The sequence below is a fragment of the Lepisma saccharinum genome, chromosome 17 (genome assembly GCF_977018435.1).
Source record: "Lepisma saccharinum chromosome 17, izLepSacc3.1, whole genome shotgun sequence".
NCBI lineage: Eukaryota > Metazoa > Arthropoda > Insecta > Zygentoma > Lepismatidae > Lepisma > Lepisma saccharinum.
The window spans coordinates 5,479,449-5,498,135 of NC_139245.1; the positions used below are offsets into that span (position 1 = coordinate 5,479,449).

Here is an 18,687-nt window from a genome sequence, read left to right on the forward strand (position 1 = left end):
AGGAAAGTTAGTGTCAAATTTTACTCATGTTGTTCTCTTACAAGATGCCGTGGAATATGAAACATCCAAAATATATTTTTATGTCACATTAATATTTGATATGAATCTCAGATGATAAAACCTCTATAGAACATTTTATACTCATACACACGAGCATATTGTCTCTCTTGAATCATGTTTCTCTTTCGAAAATTCCTGTTTTTCTCTCTCTCTCTCTCTCTCTCTCTCTCTCTCTCTCTCTCTCTCTCCCTCCCTCTCTCTCCCTCCCTCGCTCTCTCTCTCTCCCTCCCTCTCTCTCTCTCTCTCTCTCTGTGTGTGTGTGTGGATGTGTGTACATAATATTGAAGGAAATATGAAACAAATATTTCCAACAAGTCAAAATTTACTAATTTAAATAAATTTGTTTTAGTATTAACCAAAATATATTTTTATTTGTACGACGTCCACAATTATGGTTGGTTGGTTAGTTTGGTGTTTTAAGTCCACTTTATGCACCGTAAGGCTAATCGGGACTGGACCAGTTTATGGTGGAATCCGAACCACTATGTGCCTCCACCGGGTATCGAACCCGGGACCCCTTGACTACAAGGCGACGACGCTACCACTGTACCATCGGGGGGCCCCCCACAATTATGGCTTGTAAAAAAAAGTTTCAGGAAAACTTAGTTTATATTAAAAGTATATGATGAGACAGTACAATGAGTTTGAGTTTCTTGATTTCCAGTCTACTTTATGCACAGAAAGGCTAATCGGGACTGTGCCTACAATTTAAAGTGAGCGAACCACTATGTCCCTCCACTGGGTATCGAACCCGGGACCCCTTGATTACAAGGTAATGAGGTTACCAATACACCTTCGAGGAGGTTCTAATTCAATGAAGGAAGGTTTATTAGTATGCAAATATTCTGTAAAGATTTATATTGAAAGTTTCCAGTCGATTATTCTAGCTGCTTTTTTTCTTAATCCTTTCATGAAGAAGCTATGTTAGAAATATAACTAATTTCTGGATGTGTTAGTTGAAGAAAATTTGAATTGTTAAGAACACAAAGGCAAACACAAACAAGAAAGCTAACATTTTGTTGCATTGTTTCAATGTAGCAGTACAAAATGGAAAAACGTTCCGTCTGGATGTTAGTACTATTTTAACGAGTCTTTAGACCGGAAAATAACGATTCCTCCTTTTGTTGCAATTTTCATCGACGTGCTTCGTCTGTCCGCATAATATGAACATTGCTGACGTAGGTAATTTATTTTAGATACGAGGGAAGCGGAAAATTTGCATCTAACTGAAGCTTTAGGCATTTAACCGATGTTTTTGTTCTCACAAAACAGACGCAGCGTAGCTTTTTAGGATGAGATTTACAAAATGTAGCCTCAAAGTTTATGTAATGCAAGAAGACGGGCAAGGTTGGCCAACAGATGTTTTATGCTTCATGATGTCATCCCTTCTTTTTAACTAAAGGGGTGAACCCGAAATTGCATGACGGTAACATCACGATGGTTATTACTGCATACATACGGAGATTGTATTGGCCGCAGATTATTTGAATCAGTTATGTCAGTTCATTAAATTAGGCACAAACAATGAAGTAACATCTGTACGCTGGGAGCAAAGAGTCAACGCCAACGTCTACTGTGTTTCAAAGGCAACAGATCTCGTTGCGGTAGTACTGGCAGAGACGATTCCACGCAGGCAGTGATGTGCCGTACACTATACGTTTACGTCTACATGCGTTGTCTACACGTAATCTACGCTTACATTACATTGGGTTGTAGTTTATATAGACTATGTAGACAATCTAAAGTACATTAAAATTAATTTCGAAGGCTTTCATGAAAGGAAAGTGACATTCTCAACTATATTGGTTCCTAACGAACTGAAAATAACCCAATTTACAATAAAATGTCTCTACTCTTCTATCATCAAGTATGGAAGAAGATAAATAGTATGCAAAAGAAACAACAGATGGCAGTCGTGAGGCAACATTAGTCTTTTTCCCATAAAATACTAGAATATTTCCTATGTTAGGTTTTTCCTAGGTGAGAAATTGTTCAAATTTGGAAGGAAGAGCATGAAAAGTTATTCTTACACATCAGCAACTGATACGCAGTATAATTTTGTTTTACTTCCACGGCGCCCTTTGGTAAGTTATCACCTTTCGCCATGTTGCTTACATAGATTACGTCATCTACGTGTGTAAAATAGTCTACGTGTAGAATGTAGACTATCGTTGTTAACGCGTAAACGCACATCACTGCACACAGGTAAAACAGCGGAAGCGCAAAATCAGGCGAAGCCAGGCCGGCTCGGTAGCTCAGTGGTAGAGCAATGGCACGGAATGCCAGAGACCAGGGTTCGAGTCCTGGTCGAGCCTGCATTTTTCGCTAACAGTTATACGTAATTATGTCAGTGTTTTCGAAAATGAGTAACCCGGTACGAAACAGTTTATACACAGAGCTTCTGCGGTAAATATTTGAAACATCACAAATAAATCCTAGCATGCACGTGGATGGGCTCAAAATTGCTGCTTCGCATATTAAGGTACAACCTAAATGGGTTGTTACTTTCAGTCACTAGTTTGCTGCAAAAGCAGTACAAGTTTGAGATAAGAACAATATGGTTTGATTGATTTGAGTTTGTTATTTAGCATCGCTTTTTCTACCACCTTTGCCTAGTCGCGACGATGGGGATGAATTATAATGTGATAAATGTAATGAAGGGACAATGACAATGAACACCCATGACCAGGTTGGAATTCGAATCCTGGACTTCTGGTGTCGTAGCGCTCTGTGCTAACAGCTCTGTCAATTACAATATGACATTCCAACGTCATGGCAATATGAATGACAATCACTGGTATCATGACAGGCTTGGGCCTCTACGATGGCGTACAGGTAACCTCGTCAGTTTGTAATCTAATGGTCTCGGATTCGATACCCGGTGGAGGCACATAGTGGTTCGGATTCCACTTTAAACTGTAGGTCTAGTCCCGATTAACCTTACTGTGCATAAAGTGGACTTAAAACTCAATACACACACTCACGTGACAGGCTTAGAGATAGGAATGGCGCGTTACGTGATCAATCTCTTGCCAATCTCAGCCGTCGGGACTTTGGTGACATGGATCTCAGACTTTGGCTTCCCCGTTCTTCCCGCTCGACTTCCCCCATACTACCTTTTATTCCCCAAAAAGTCATTCACCTCAGTCCGAGATCTTTTCAGTTTTAAGCGGAGCGACGTTTTCCTAATGAGTTTCCTTGGTTACGATCTCATTTTCGCTTACATCTGCTTCAACTGACATCCATACCGGGCCATTCAAGGTATTAATTACTCTTAAGGCATTTCTTCCGGGATTAGAAAAAATATAAACTGCAATAGAGGACGTAGGAAACAATATCGAGATGAAAACTTAAAATAGGCAATTTTATTTTAATTGAATTAATCTTCTCCAGATATGAGGAGCAAGAAGACAAGAAAACTGATGTTTGTTTTCGAGACATTTCAAGTACTTTAAAAATAATTCTAAATTATACGAGGGGACATGTGACATCCTAGGATTTGACAGGTGATTACGTATATTGTAAACAGGCCTTTACCGTGCTGATATATGTCGTTCATTTCATATTGCGTTTCTCATTCTTAAATTACTTGAAAGAAAGAATGTTTTTACAAAAGATCTTAATAAAAATTATTGGAAATTTCGAAATAATGATGGATCTTACCTGTATCTATAAGTTATTGTTCTAACATTTTTTGGGAAATATTGTGATATAATGAAATTCATATTTTGATTACGTGCCACTATTTTCGAAGCTGGAGCTAAGTATTTTCTTACATGTTTTTATGTAATTAATTTGAATTGAATGTAAATAATCTAAATTTAAGGCACTTGCAAACTTTCGGTCAAAATGTGAACAGCGTAATCAATACTTTGTCGAATTTTTATTTTATCTGCATTTCTCTAATGGCAGTTAAGTATATAAAAATAAATGTAAATTTGTGACTCCCATGGGAAGACAGACGAATATGTCGATCGAGATGTGAAATTTTTATATAAAAAGCAGTATTTCCTTCGGGCCACTAATAGTTTTATTGGTTTCCGATAGTACACAAAAAATGAATCAAATCAACGTTGATGCACTTTGGTTTATTTGGCATGGTCGTGTCTGATCTGGTGAACTGATGCATTTTATTGCATCACACGGAGTAGTAATTGATAAAAGCATCCTTCCCTGCATTTCTGTGTGTATTTTATTTATCAAAGAGTGCATACAGAGGACAGAAAAAGTGCAGTTTTTTTTAGTTTTGCAAGCGAGCGTTCTCTTTGAAATTCTATAAATATAAAACGGGTGATCCGATCGTAATGAAATTTCAGTACGGTGCAGGCAGAGGTGTTTTATACACAATTGTTAAGTTTCAGAGTTTTAAGAGTTGTCATAAATTGTTTACGAAACAATTGTTTCTTAGTATTGGGTAGTCCTATAAATACAATATTGGTCTTGTTTTGAAGTTCCTTGCATATGTTTTTAAAATCCGTTATCATTGTCAATTCACATTGCGAAACAGATTTTATACAGATTTATTTTTATTGAACGAAGTAAAGATGTACGTGGCGGGCAACACCGCACGTATTCACTCGCAGCGACAGCCCAAAGTTTCCGCGATTCAACGGATAAACGTATATACGTACACACACACACATAATTATATATATATATATACGAGGGTTAAGTCATAAGTCATGACAACTATTTTTTTTCTCGTAAACAGGGGACAACAACCAAAAATCCAAGATATACATTTGAAAGTGTATGGAATGTACTTTCGAAAGAAGCCACCAAATTGTGTATGTAAACAATGGCGGGGTAGTAAACACGCACCCAAGTTCAGTCGGTGAGTGACAGCGTTCGAAAATGGAGATCATGAAGCAGGAGCAACTTTCGTATGTTAAAATAGCAGTTCTCCGCGGCAGAAATGCAGGGGGATGCCATACAGATCTACGGAAAACACTGGGTGTGCATGTCATGCCCTATCAAACAGTGGCGAAGTGGATGGAGGCCTTCATACGGGGCAGTGTGTAAACTGCCAAAATAAAACACTGTTGTACAATGTCATGTGTTCTGCCTCTTCCCTACGAGAGTCTCCTGCATCCAGACTTCATCTGGTGGCTTCTCTCGAAAGTACATTTCATACACTTTCAAACGTATATCTTAGATTTTTCGTGTTGTCCCCTGTTCACGAGAAAAAAATATAGTTGCCATGACTTATGACTTAACCCACGTGTGTGTGTGTGTGTGTGTCTATATATATATATATATATATATATATATATATATATATATATATATATATATATATATAATACAGGGTGTTTAAATCACCCGATTTCAAAAGGCTATATATTTTTTATTTATCAAACCAGGAACTTGGAATTGCTTTTAAAATACACAGCTATACATTAATGTTTACATAAAAATTTTCATAAGTGCTCAATGTGACCCCCTTTGGATGCTCGGCATATGTCCATATGGTAGGAGAATTCATCCATACAGGTGCGAGCAAGTGTGGAGTCACTGCTGCGACTGCTGCTGTGATCCGGTTTCCCAGTTTATCCAGAGTAGTCTGAAGTGGAGGCACATAAACAGCGTCTTGAATGTACCTCCACAAGAAAAAATCGCCGAAATCCATGATGCACTGTTGTAACAGATTCACACACTTCAAAGTACAGTACACAGATAACTTTTTGTTGCGACGTTGCCATATTGCTTGAATCTGATGCAAGCGCGGGGGGGGGGGGGGAGCGCGCTACTGCTACCTGCCGGCAATCATGTGAAACTCACGAATATCCTCTTCCTAAGGGTACGTTGTTCGATGTGTTTTAGCGATGACTTCCAAATCGGATGATGCTTTTTGAAACACGGTGTATATATATGTGTGTATGTATGGTAGGTGGGTCAGTCGGTAACGCGTCTGACTACCATGCTGAAGGTCCCGGGTTCGATCCCCGGCCGGTTCAAATCCGGGAACTTTTCTAACGTTGGAAGCGGCCCCTGAACCCCCTCCCCCAGCGTCGAATGTACGTGAAGGTACCTGGGGGAAACCCTGGGGGTAAAGGCGGTCAGGGACGTGATGCTGATCACATGACCCCCACTCACGGCCGGATCAAGAAAGTGTGGGGCGTTACCCCCACACCCCCTATACGCCTTCATGGCGTGGTGCTAAGCACAGGGCAGCACTTTACCTTTTTTTATGTATGTATGTATATAGTTACACAGGACAGTTTAACAGATATTCGTGTTTTACTCCTCGAGACGGATGCATACGAGATACGGTCCAAGACACGGATTCTACAACGACAGTACCCTCAACAATATCCAGTGTAAGAGACGAGCGGTTCTGAGCGGAACGAGTGCCCTAAATTCACCTTTTGGATAGACCAGCAAATCTCTAATAGCCTGGAGGCACGCCGAAGGAGAAGACCTCTCTGAAAGATGTCGCTTCCCTATCTTCTTCCGTATTGACGTCAATTGGAATAGGCTCATCTGGTGGAAAACTTTCCTTTCTTTCCTTGTCTGTTAAGCTCAAGGCAGGTCTCCTTCCGAGTTGTCCTTTATTCCCTTCTCAGATTTCTTCTTAACCCTGATGGATCTCCCGAAAAGAAGATGCTGCACCAATGCATTTCTCCTCTTCTTCTTACTGTCTGCCTGCGTTACTCGAGACCATGGATGAAAGTGCGCATGCGCAAACTGGACGAGTCCACTGGCAAAAATAGGGGAGATGGCTGTAAATGGAACACAAAGGAAATCAGATTCAGAGAAAATCGTTCGTTCTTGACTGAAATTTAAATTTGAAATATAGTTAGTTCGCTTGAGTGAAAAACCAAGAATAGCTAAAAGCATAGAAACGAAATATTGGTCTAACGCCTACTCCCTTCTTGCAATTAGACTCGTCCAATTGAGCTAGTCTCGTCTTCCGTGGCCGGACTGTGCCCCCGTGTATGCGGCACTTAACCAAAGGGATCGGGCTATGTCCATGCTTGGTCCAATTTTCTTCGGACAAGAGATTGCATACGAGGAGGCACTGGATGAGTCCAAGACAGCCTTAAAAAATAATTGAATTTGCCCAATACCAGAAGTTTAACATGGCCACATACTTTGTTACTTACCCTATATAATTCAAGTACTCCACCAATTCTAGCAGTAGTAAAGGAAAGTCACCAAAACTGACCTAGGGCTCCTAAACCAACACACCTCTATTTCACAGCCGAGAAGTCCTGCCACTTCGCAGAAACAGGGTACCTGTATTCTCTAGGCTCTCAATATATTTTGCGACCAGCGAAACAAGGGTTCGTGACGGTTTTCTTTGTGTAGGGAGAGATTTTTGTTTTGGAGTTATTTCAATATTTTGGTTTGTCTGTCCATAGTGCTATATTATTCATACTGGAAGGATAAGTAAAGTTTTATAGTTTTAATCACGTTATTGTAGATAGAATAACGATTCCAAACATATATTTCTTTTAGTTGTGGAGATGTGGTGTTTGTAGATTTTTGAGGTTATTGTTGTTGGTGGCGTCGTTCCGTAAACCGACATACGTCAACAATTGAGTTTCCTAAACTGGCCGCTTTACCCCTCAGAGTTTCCTCCAGGTACCCACTTTATACGACGCCGGAGCAGCTTGAACAGGTTGAAAAAGTCCCGCCGGGGACCGGATTGAATTGAAAAGTCTTTTTATTTTCTACAGAGCGAGATTCAGCCTTGGGCTGCTCTACCACGTAACTCTGGTGAATAAAAGTTACAATACATATATTTATAATACTGAAATCAAATATATAACATAACATGAATGAATTTGACATAAATGAAAAATAATAAAATTATAAGAGAATACAATGTCAGATACATTAACACACACACACACACGCACACACATGCACACGTGTACATACGCAATTTCCAGATCGATACTAAAATAGCATGCACACAGGATGAAATATTCGTTGTGTCAGATAAGTGTTTGCAAAATACATGGTTCTACTTTACTTGATTCTTGTTGCTTAGCCGTACGAGCTAATGCTCAATTGTTGTCTTTGCAATAAAAATAATACGACTTGTTCTTTGAAGTTTTTGAGTGTTGCAGCAAAAGAAACATAATCGGGAAGAGCATTCCAAACCTTTGCAGACCAGAGGGAGAAGGAGCCTTCGAAACTGACAGCAGAGTGGCGGGGAATGTCGATTTTTCGCCGACCTCTAGTATTGTATGGAATTTCTAAATGCCAGTTTCTCTGGGAGATAGCTAGGTGTTTGCAATTTTAATACCTTATATATTGTAGAACACTGATGCAGAAGACGTCGCCTAGACATGTTAAGGATTTTGTATGTATTGAGCAAGGGTATGTGCTGATTTCTCCTGATCGAGAGAACGTAAGGAATGCAAGAATTCTGTATTTTTCGTATTCTGTTCGATATTTTACGTTGCAAAACCGTACACCACATCACAGTAATCAAAAATAGGATATATTAGAGTTTCGATGAGATATAATTCCGCTTCTCTAGTGAACCCGGGTCTCTCGCATGGTAGGCAGACTCGAACACTCTAAATTTGTATTTTGGATACAAATTCAAGCATTATGCACAATTAAGTTAGAAAGTAGAAGGTATTTTACATATCATCGTTTATTTGAACTTTTTTATATATATAAGCGCTGCTGCAAACGGATGGTAGCTGCAGCCTCTGCTTGCGCAGAGACTTGTTTTCGTTCCCTCGTTCCAGAGATTCGCGGGAAGAAAAGCGCGTCCTTTTTCCTGCTGTAAGAAACCGTGCGAAGAACTTCAAAGCAACGTGAAATGAACTCCAGGAGTCCAGCGCGAAGTCCGTCAGGAATCAAAGAGTGGGCGGACGTCCTTGGAACGCAATATCCGTTTCTCCCAAGCTTTCTTTCTCTGATTTCGGCTCTGAAAATTGAGTTACCCCGAACAAGGACGGCGAGAGGCAATGCCGCTACCCCCTTCGCGCCACCCTTTGTTAAGGGTGAAACGGAAGATCCTGTTGTCCACTGTCTTAGACGCAGCTAGCGTGAGATGAGCTATCATTCCCAGAAAAATGGTCACCTCGGTCTTATTTTAATAGGAGTTTTGTTGTGTGAAGTTCTGATTTTGAGTCATCATCGTGTATACATTCTCTATTCTTTTCTCCCCTTCTCCCATCTTCTCTTGGCCTCTGCTCTTATCTCATATTTCCTCCTGTTCTATTCCTCTAGTATCTTTGCCTCTTTTCCACTCCTCTTATCTTCTCTCCTGCCTTCGACTCTCTACTCTATTCCGACCTTCATTTTTATCCCCTCCTCTTTTCTATGCTCTTCCCTTTTCTTTCATTTTACTCTCTTCTCTATTCTCTCAAGTCTCCTCCTCTCCCCTTCTTTTCTCTCCTGTCTCTATTATTATTTTCCTCTCTGCCTTTTCCCCTTATGCCTCTCATTTCTTTTCCTTTCCTCTCCATTTCTTCTTCTTTTCCCTCTCCATTTTCCCTTTTGCCTCTCATTTCATTTCCTTTCCTCTCCATTTCTCCATTTTCCCTTTTGCCTCTCATTTCCTTTCCTATCCTCTCCATTTCTTCTTCTTTTCCCTCTCCATTTTCCCTTTTGCCTCTCATTTCCTTCCCTTTCCTCTCCATTTCTCCATTTTCCCTTTTGCCTCTCATTTCATTTCCTTTCCTCTCTTCTCCCTTTCTTCTCCTTTCCTCTCTCCTTTTTCCCTTACGCCTCTCATTTCCTTTCCTTTCCTCTTCTCTCCCTTCCTTCTTCATTTCGTCTCTCCCTTTCTTCTTTTTCTCTCTCCCTTTCCCCTTATGCCTCTCATTTCTTTTCCTTTCCTCTCCTTTCTTCTTCTTATCCTTTCTCCATTTTCCCTTTTGCCTCTCATTTCCTTTCCTTTCCTCTCCATTTCTTCTTCTTTTCCCTCTCCATTTTCCCTTTTGCCTCTCATTTCCTTTCCTTTCCTCTTCTCTCCCTTTCTTCTTCTCCTTTCCTCTCTCCTTTTTCCCTTACGCCTCTCATTTCAGTCCTTCATGTTTATCCCCTCTTCTTTTCTTTGCTCTTCCCTTTTCTTTCCTCTTGCTCTCTTCTCTATTCTCTCAAGTCTCCTCCCCCTTCTTTCCTCTCCTTTCCCTTTATTATTTTCTTCTCTCCCTTTTCCTTTATGCTTCCCATTTCCTTTAATTTCCTCTCCTATCCTCCTTTTTCTTCTCTTCCCTCCTCTGATCTTCTCTTCTCTCCCTTTCTCTCCTTTCTTGTCCTCTTCCTTTTCTATTCTTCTTTCCTTTCCTATCCTCTCCTCACTTCTGTTATCTTCTTTCTTCAGCCTTAACAGCAATGAACTCGTATGAAATCAATTTCTTGAAGTATATTAACTCTGAGACTTCCTTAAAGTATTTTGTTACTTGCAATATACTACTGAATTATTTGTATTTTAGCAAATTCTACTTTTATATTTCTTACATGTATTTCACACATATTTATTTTTTTATTTATTTATTTATTCCTTGTTTTTGGATGGCGAAGTTAAGGCACAAGCCTTTTCTTCCACTTAACCATCTCTACTTTACATTTTATAAATTGATTTTTATAGCTAACTGTATGTTAAATATATAAAAACTAAAAACATTAAGGTACCAAATAAAGAAAAACACAAGAAAAAAAGAAAAGAAAAAGACGCAAAAAACAGAAAAAAATAAAAACAGAAAAATACATACACACAAAGTAAAAAAAATACACGTAAAACATAAACACACACACACAACAAACATAATCAAATTACAGAAAAAGTCGGTGGGTGTTGGTCCTACAAGTTTACAAGAAGGTTTAATTTTATTTCCCTGTTTTCAGTGCTGGTAAGTTGACTCTAGAAGATGATTTGTTAATTTTGATTTGAATTGGCCGAGAGAAGAAGAGTTTCTTATGTCATTGGGGAGGTCATTTAGGTCTGGTAGCAGTGACCGTTAAGGAATTTCCATTTATATATATTATACACGTGGCAATCCTAAAATTGAACCTAACTGAATATGCAACCCACCAACACCTTGCCTTGTGTAAGTTTGGTTGCATAGTATGAAATGTCGTTGTCCTGACTCTGTACGTACAGTCACGGACACTTATGGGTTGAAATGATCCTATTGAAAATTAGTGGAGTTGTTACAGCCCAGAAGTGTTCGTGACTGTACAAAGAATCTTTTAAAGCAAATGCAAAGGGAATTTACGAAGTAAGAATTCCTACAACATTCCAGGCTATTTACAAACGCTAGAACCCAAATAAGGGTAATATTACAATTTATGGAAGCATGTTTTTGCTATGTAGTTACAATAACCCTATTCAGATTAATTCATTAATATTTTGTTGAATATTTATATATTCATTTTCCTACCTAAGCTGAAATCAGATGAAATTATTTCGACAATAGCCACTCCTACGCTCTTCAGTTTCAGCATGGCAACAGCTGGTTAGTTTCAGATGAGATGGAACCATATTCGGTTCATCTGCGAGTCCTTTCAGCGTCGTAATGCAATTAGACAGAGCCCCGTGGTGCACGTAAATTACAGAGAGCAGAGAAAATGCGGTATCGACGTTTTTACAGGTACTTTCAAATGCACCGTTCTTAATTGAACTTTTGGGAATGCTGTTCCGTTGTGAAAGAGATAATATGATTCGTTACACTTTCGCACTAACGAAAGCTAAATTCGGAACACAAGGGCGTTAATGAAATCTCTACACCGGCGAATGTTCGAACGGAGTGCTCGCATTAAAGCTAGATATTACAGTGTAGCAAACTGTACCTAGGTAGAAAACCTAATCCGTAAAAATATTTTTTCAAGACATTCGATACAGGATTCAAATCTTAAAAACAAACTTAAATACAAAATTGCCTACAATTAGGCTTACGCTTTCTTCAAGATTATCTAATATGTTTCATTGAGATTATACAACAAGTAATTTAACTTCCAAATTTGGAACTTGTTCCCCATAATCGCCCATGCATTTTTGTAGCTCTACTTTAATTTTTAATTGTAGCCGAAACTTGAGTGTTTGTAATTTTTAATCCGACAGTAAGTCTCAATCTCAGTCTCGTCTTGAGTCTTGACAAGTCTCTAAGCATCTGGTCTCGTTAACGAGTGCCATCTGCATTTTGCCACGCTGACTACATTTTACCGCCTCTACGGAGCGTTCAAAAAGTTCCAGCTCTCATACATTTAAATAGAGCTCCTAAGACATTCATCTGGATGAGTTGGCAAAATTTGCCAGTAGGGATTGCTATGATCTTGAAGAATGAGTTCATGTTTAGAGCAGTGCCGCTGTTACAGTCCTCCGTTCGAGCCGTACAATCACAGCTTGTCGACAATGCCTTTTACGCGCACACAGCGAATCACTACGTTGGAAGCATATTTTGAGTTTAAGTTATGTGAAAGATGTATGGAGAAATGGAGATGTCTATTTTGAGATGATCCGGCACCAGGTAAAATCGCAGTGTTTTGGTTATTTCAAATTTACTGGGTGAGTCAAAAGTCCCTGACCACCCCTTATAAAATGAAAGGGAGTGTAGATTGCAGCAGTTGTTCTTGATAGGCCTAGTGAGAAACGTTTTGGTGCATGTCATGACAACGTCCGCCATCTTGGATGCAACTTCATTTCTTTAAATGGGAAGGGGGTCATGTGGGGTATGGTTTTGGGCTAGAATTTCACCAGGAATTCAGTGGTGAAGTCAGATTTATGAAAACTTTAATGATAAGGAAGCTATGGGAATATGAAAGTTACACAATGTGTTCAATATGCTGTCCTTCTTGTGCTATGCACATGTTGAAAAGGTTATCCCCTGCTCTGTGGACACGGAGGAATATTTCAGGTGTGATTGTGCACAGGCATCCAGTATCCGTTGCTCCAAGTGACCCACATCCAGAATCTTCAAGGCATACACGATTGAATTCACATGACCCCACAGGTAAAAATCGAGTGGGGTTAAATCTGGTGATCGGGAAGGCCTTTCCACTGGCCCACGTCGACCAATCCATCGTCCAGGGAAATGGAGGTCTAGATAGTGACGAACCTGTCGCCCATAATGAGGTGGTGCCCCATCCTGCTGAAAATATGAGGGGAAGCTACCATCCTCCATCAAAACTGACGGTAAGATGTGTTCTTGTAATAACTGCAAGTAGCCCTCTGCATTTAAATTGTCATGAATGAAGAATGGGCCAATGATACGTGTCCCCCTGATCCCGGCCCACACCATAACCTTCCCAGCACCAACCATATTGCTCGGATATTTCCACAACGGGTTCCCGGAGGACCAATACCGCATGTTCTGTTTATTCACTTCCCCATTCACATAAAAATTTGCTTAATCAGAATATGCAGTGCAAAGTGTGGATCCTGGCGAATTTGCTCCACAGCCCATTCACAAAACTGAATTCAGCACTTGCAAATGATACGTAATAATCACTTTCATGTGTCCATAACTTCCTTATCATTAAAGTTTTCACAAATCTGACTTCACCACTGAATTTCTGGCGAAATTCTAGCCCAAAACCATACTCCACATCACCAAGATGGCGGACGTTGTCATGACATGCACCAAAATGTTTCCCCCTAAGCCTAACATGTTACTACCGTGACTAATTGCTGCAATGTACACTCCCTTTCATTTTATAAGGGGAACTTTTGACTCACTCTGTAGTTTCAGTATTCTTTTTGTGTATTTCAACGCGCGGAAAGTGGTTTGCAGTCTTGTCACTATGTTTTTGACCTCGGAGATTGCAGTATTGCTCACGTTTAGTTTACAAGTTATTTTCTCTGCATTTCAAGACGTATTCATTACGTTGACAACTGCAATATTTTATAATCATAAAAATTCTCGAAGTTTCAGTGCGGGAAAACTCTCCGTATCTCTGCTGCAGCTCTCATGCGCTTGGCTCCCTTCATCTCCTATCTCTCCTGGGACAGACTTAGTGCAAGAAAGTTGTCTCCTCTTCTCATCCTAAAACACAAATTGCATTACTATCGACCGCAAGCTTTTGCCCTTTTTTCCAGCTTTCTCCGTCGTTTCGGTGAAAAAAGAAAAAGTGATAAGGAAAAGAATTTTTCGAAAAAAAAAACGGAAACGGGACTTTTCCACATCCACCGCCTCTTATAAGGAGTTGTTCAACGTTCTATGAATATTCAATTAGATTGACTAGAAGATTTCATTATTCATTGTTTCTCACATGTTTTTTCGCATATTGTTGTTGTTCTTCGGGACATCCATAATTCATGGTTTCTGCAGTGTGTGCTTGTCTCAACTTTTACAAAGTTTTCGCTTTCTAATGGCGCTCTTTCCAGTTTACTCAAAGGATTTAGCGAAGGAAGGGCCTGAAATTAGATACTATTTACCAAGTTCAGATAACAGAGTTTCGTGGATGCTGCTTAGTCGCCAGTTTCGAACTCTCTTTCAATCGTCTCACTGGACGATTCTTAAAGTATTTTCTTTTCCTATCGACAAAAATTAACGTGACTAAACATAAAGCAGTTTATATGCTCTATATTTCAAGATTGTGTTAAGTGTGCACGATATATGAATCGATATTCAATTGTTTACGCTTACGCCGAATGCAAAGCAGGCGATTTTGACGTATTATAAACGAGATGAAATTCTTAAGTTAACGAAATCTTATTGCAAGAATGGATGGCCATTAGATGTGAAAGGGTTCAAAGGAGATGAATTGAAGGAACTGTTGGCGTACAAGAGAAGACAGGCAGAATTGAGCATTACGGATGAGTTACTGTATTGGGGTCGGAGACTGGTTGTTCCCAAAGGAGTGCGAAATTACATTATTCAGAGAGCCAATGAAGATCATTGTGGTATTATAAAAATGAAAGTAATGCTCAGAGAGAGATATTGGTGGCCAGGAATAGATAAGGCTATTGAAGAGTATGTAAATAAATGTGAAGTTTGTGCAGCAGTCAAGCCAAATATAAAGTGCTAAGAACTATAGTGCATGAACTGAATGCAGACATCCGTGGGAAAGGATGCATATGGATTTTTTTGTGTATAGAAGTATTACTTATATTAATAGTAGATGCCTACAGCAAATGGGTAGATTGTGATAGAGTTTCGTCTACTTCATTTAAAGAAGTAAAGCGTTATCTAATTAAAAATTTTGCTATTTTTGGGCTACCAAAGAGTATTGTGGTAGATAATGGTCCCCCATTCTCATCTTCAGAATTTAAAACATTCTGTGATGAACGTCACGCCAATTTGTACCATTCTCCTGCGTACCATCCTGAAAGCAATGGTCAGGTCGAGCGCTACGTGCAGACAGTGAAAACAAAGCTAGACTGTGCTGTACGGGAGCAATTGAATAAGAATACGCATGTCAACGTTGAAGAATTGTTGCAGAGAGTATTGGTGGCTTTGAGAAGCAAATATGACGCATCAGGTGGCAATACGCCACAGCAAATGATATTTTCCTACATTCTCAGGAATAAATTTGATGCCCAAATGGATGAAATAATAGATCAAAACTGCAAAAATAAAGCAGAAGCAGATGAAAAGGTGAACCAAAGAAGCGATTTTGTATGGGTTATGTTACCATTTAAGGACAAGAGGAATGCTATGAGGTATGTCAAGGGAAAAAATATAGCACGGAAAAGCAAAGTTACATGGCTGGTGAATGTTGAAGGTAGAAACCGGGTCGTGCATGAAGATCAGTTGAAGTGGATACAAGACAAGAAAGATAGATATCATTTTGGAAGTCAGAAGAAGGGGGAGGATAATGATGAACGAATTCATGGACCAGATACAGGTCAAGATGGCGGATCAGTGTTCTTCGATGAAGACTTATCCATTACAGTAAAAAGTGGAAGTAATGGCAGTGGTTCTGTGGCGCGAGAAGCTTCTACGCCAGATAACAAACCGTCTACATCGTATGTGGATGATTCCTGCAGCCCACATCAGCGACAACAGCAGCATCAGTGTGGGAGGTCATCTCGACAGAGAAAACCGCCTAATAGATTGAAATATAACTAAGTCAAATAAGGAAGAGGGGAAATGTTAAGTGTGCACAATATCTGAATCTATATTTAATTGGTTGTAAAGTTGTTATGGATAGAATCGTGAGTTCAGCCATCTTAGAAATGGTGCCCGTAAGTTTAGTATTAAATTGTTATTTTGTATCCTCGTGTGAATCATTTAACCTCTGCGTGGACATACACGACAGATTGTCACAAATATCTCGATTTTGCCTTCCTCGTTGGCGTAGTGGTAACGTATTAATAAACGGGAAGAACCTGTGTTGTAATGGTGTAGACATTATCGTCTCATAGAGTTGCATTATCATGTTAACATTCACGGTTAGCCTAAAAGAAACAGACAGTTTAAACACTTTATAAATTGAAATTTGTTTGTTACATCAGAAAGCATTTAGTACTGTTGCATACAGAAAGTTTTCAAGTTTACGACCTCCGCTTTTAGTTTGACTTTGTGACGTCAGCATCACGTGATCACCCTTGACGTAAGTCGAGCAGTATGGCCTCTAGCCAGGTGGAGAAGACTTTCTGCGTGATTGAATTTGCAAAAACAAATTCTGTAACTATCGTTCAGCGTCGTTTTAGAACACGGTATGGTAAACAACAACCCACAAGGCAGTGGAGCAAAACATTTGAGGAGACTGGTTGTCTGTGGAAAGGAGAACTGGACGATCGCATTGATATCTGTCGTGTAACAAAAGGGTCACACACATAGAACACTTGTAACTTACCAATGTAAGCTTCAGGACGCACTCTTGAACCATTTAAGTGCTGCAGCCCTATTATTGAAACTCTTCATTCTGTAAAACTTTGAAAGTGTCTAATTCTTTTAGGCTAACCCCGTATTAATATTTTTAATCAACATTAACGACCATCTAAATAATGAGTTTTGAGTTCACTTTATGCACAGATAGGCTAATCGGAACTGGTAATTCTCTGAACGTTAGCGGCAATGGTTTTATAGGTACATTAGCATGCAATGGTAACTGGACATATCCATTGTCTAGTGCTTTAAGCTATACTAATTCTATCCCTATGTTTCAGAGAGCACCTCTTCTCTCCTCTTCAACTGGAAAATCTTTTGCCGGTGGTGGGAATCGAACCTACGAGAGACTATGACAAGTCCATTAGTAATGTTTCCCCCCCTGTATAATTCATATAAAAAAAACAATAACGTCTGACTGCCATGTGGGAGGCCCGGGATGGATGATCTAAGTTCGGAATTTTTCCATTCTTGTCCCCGCATAAAGTGGCTATGGGGCTCACTCACCTCAAATCAATGGATACCAGTGGCGAATACTGAGTCCAAGATCTGGGCTATCTCACTATATCACGTGCTCTTAAGCTATGAATAGAAATACATTTACCAACTCCTCATAAATCAGGTTGCCAACTCATAAGAAATCAGGTTGCAAACTCCCAAGAAATCAGGTTGCCAACCCATAAGAAATCAGGGTGCCAACTCATAAGAAATCAGGTTGCTAACTCATAAGAAATCACGTTGCCAACCCCAGAATCAGCACTATCATCTCACTGATATGAATAATATTACTTACAGTTTCTGATCGATTTTTCTCCTGTATTTTATTCTGTAGACATCAGCCTTGGCAGATAGCCAAGCTTGCCTGGAATATACGCTCCTGCTGGGTACCTGGAGACAACCTCCAAAATAGCCGAGATCGAGAATGCACATCCCTTTAAATATGCCTTCATGATACAGTGCTATACGCACGGGGAACTTTTATATTTTTACAGACCTTTTTTAGCATGTCTTTTTACGTATTGGCCGATCACAAACAGAGTTAACGGCCATGTATTGTTAATTTAGCTCTTGAAAGTGAACAATATCACTTCCTGCTGATGGAGTAAAGTACGCTAGTTCAGCTGATAGAACTATTACATTTGCCGCCACGTCTCAAAACCCTTTACTTATACGGAAAACCTTTAACGCTGGCCATGACTACTTGGCAAGCGAAGGGGAAAATTTTGTCAGCGGCAAAATGCCAACCGCTAAGCAAGATCAATACTTACTTCACTTCCTTCCATCAAATTAATAAAAAAAATTGAGCGCACATGGAGGATGCAGCCGATTACAGAATTAGCGATTCATACGAGGGCAGGTCACATTTTACGTTTTCTTTCTAATTTTATATACTGATTGCGTATGAAAAATGTTTGTACATGAAACCACATGAAATTGGACATTTCCCACGATTTTTCACATTCTATGGAAACGTTGTTGCATCGCCGAGGAAAGTGGCGTGGATATGACGGGAGATCGAGCGCTCACCTACCGTCAGACGGGTGCCGCAACATCGGTGCGAGAAATAATCTAAAATAACTTCCTCAAACATCGTTTCCAACGTCTGGAACTGTCAGGCGTAGGCCATATGGCATGCAATTTAATTACTTGTTTAAAAGCACCCAACGAAGACATAATTTTTGGTATATTTGCCCCCAAAAAAGCGCGCTAAAATAAAAATAAGAATTTTAGGAAAACGAAGACCAGAAAGTAAAACGAAAACACCACTTGTGTATGAAAATAATATTAAAATAATCGAGGTCCGTATATATTGTCCAAGAAGCTGAGAGCTGCTGATCAATGCAATTCCACGTTTTTAGCATAGTTTCTTTCTAGTGTC

At 39.6% G+C, this 18,687-nt stretch overlaps 1 protein-coding gene and 1 non-coding gene across 2 annotated transcripts in view; both read left to right on the plus strand.

The window, feature by feature from the left end:
• The window catches only part of LOC146001776 (ubiquitin-conjugating enzyme E2Q-like protein CG4502), a 63,921-nt gene that overhangs the window by 27,176 nt on the left and 18,058 nt on the right, over positions 1 to 18,687 (plus strand). The window lies entirely within an intron of this gene.
• TRNAS-GGA (transfer RNA serine (anticodon GGA)) lies at positions 2,305 to 2,375 on the plus strand. The gene has a single exon. It is a non-coding gene; the product is annotated as a tRNA-Ser (tRNA).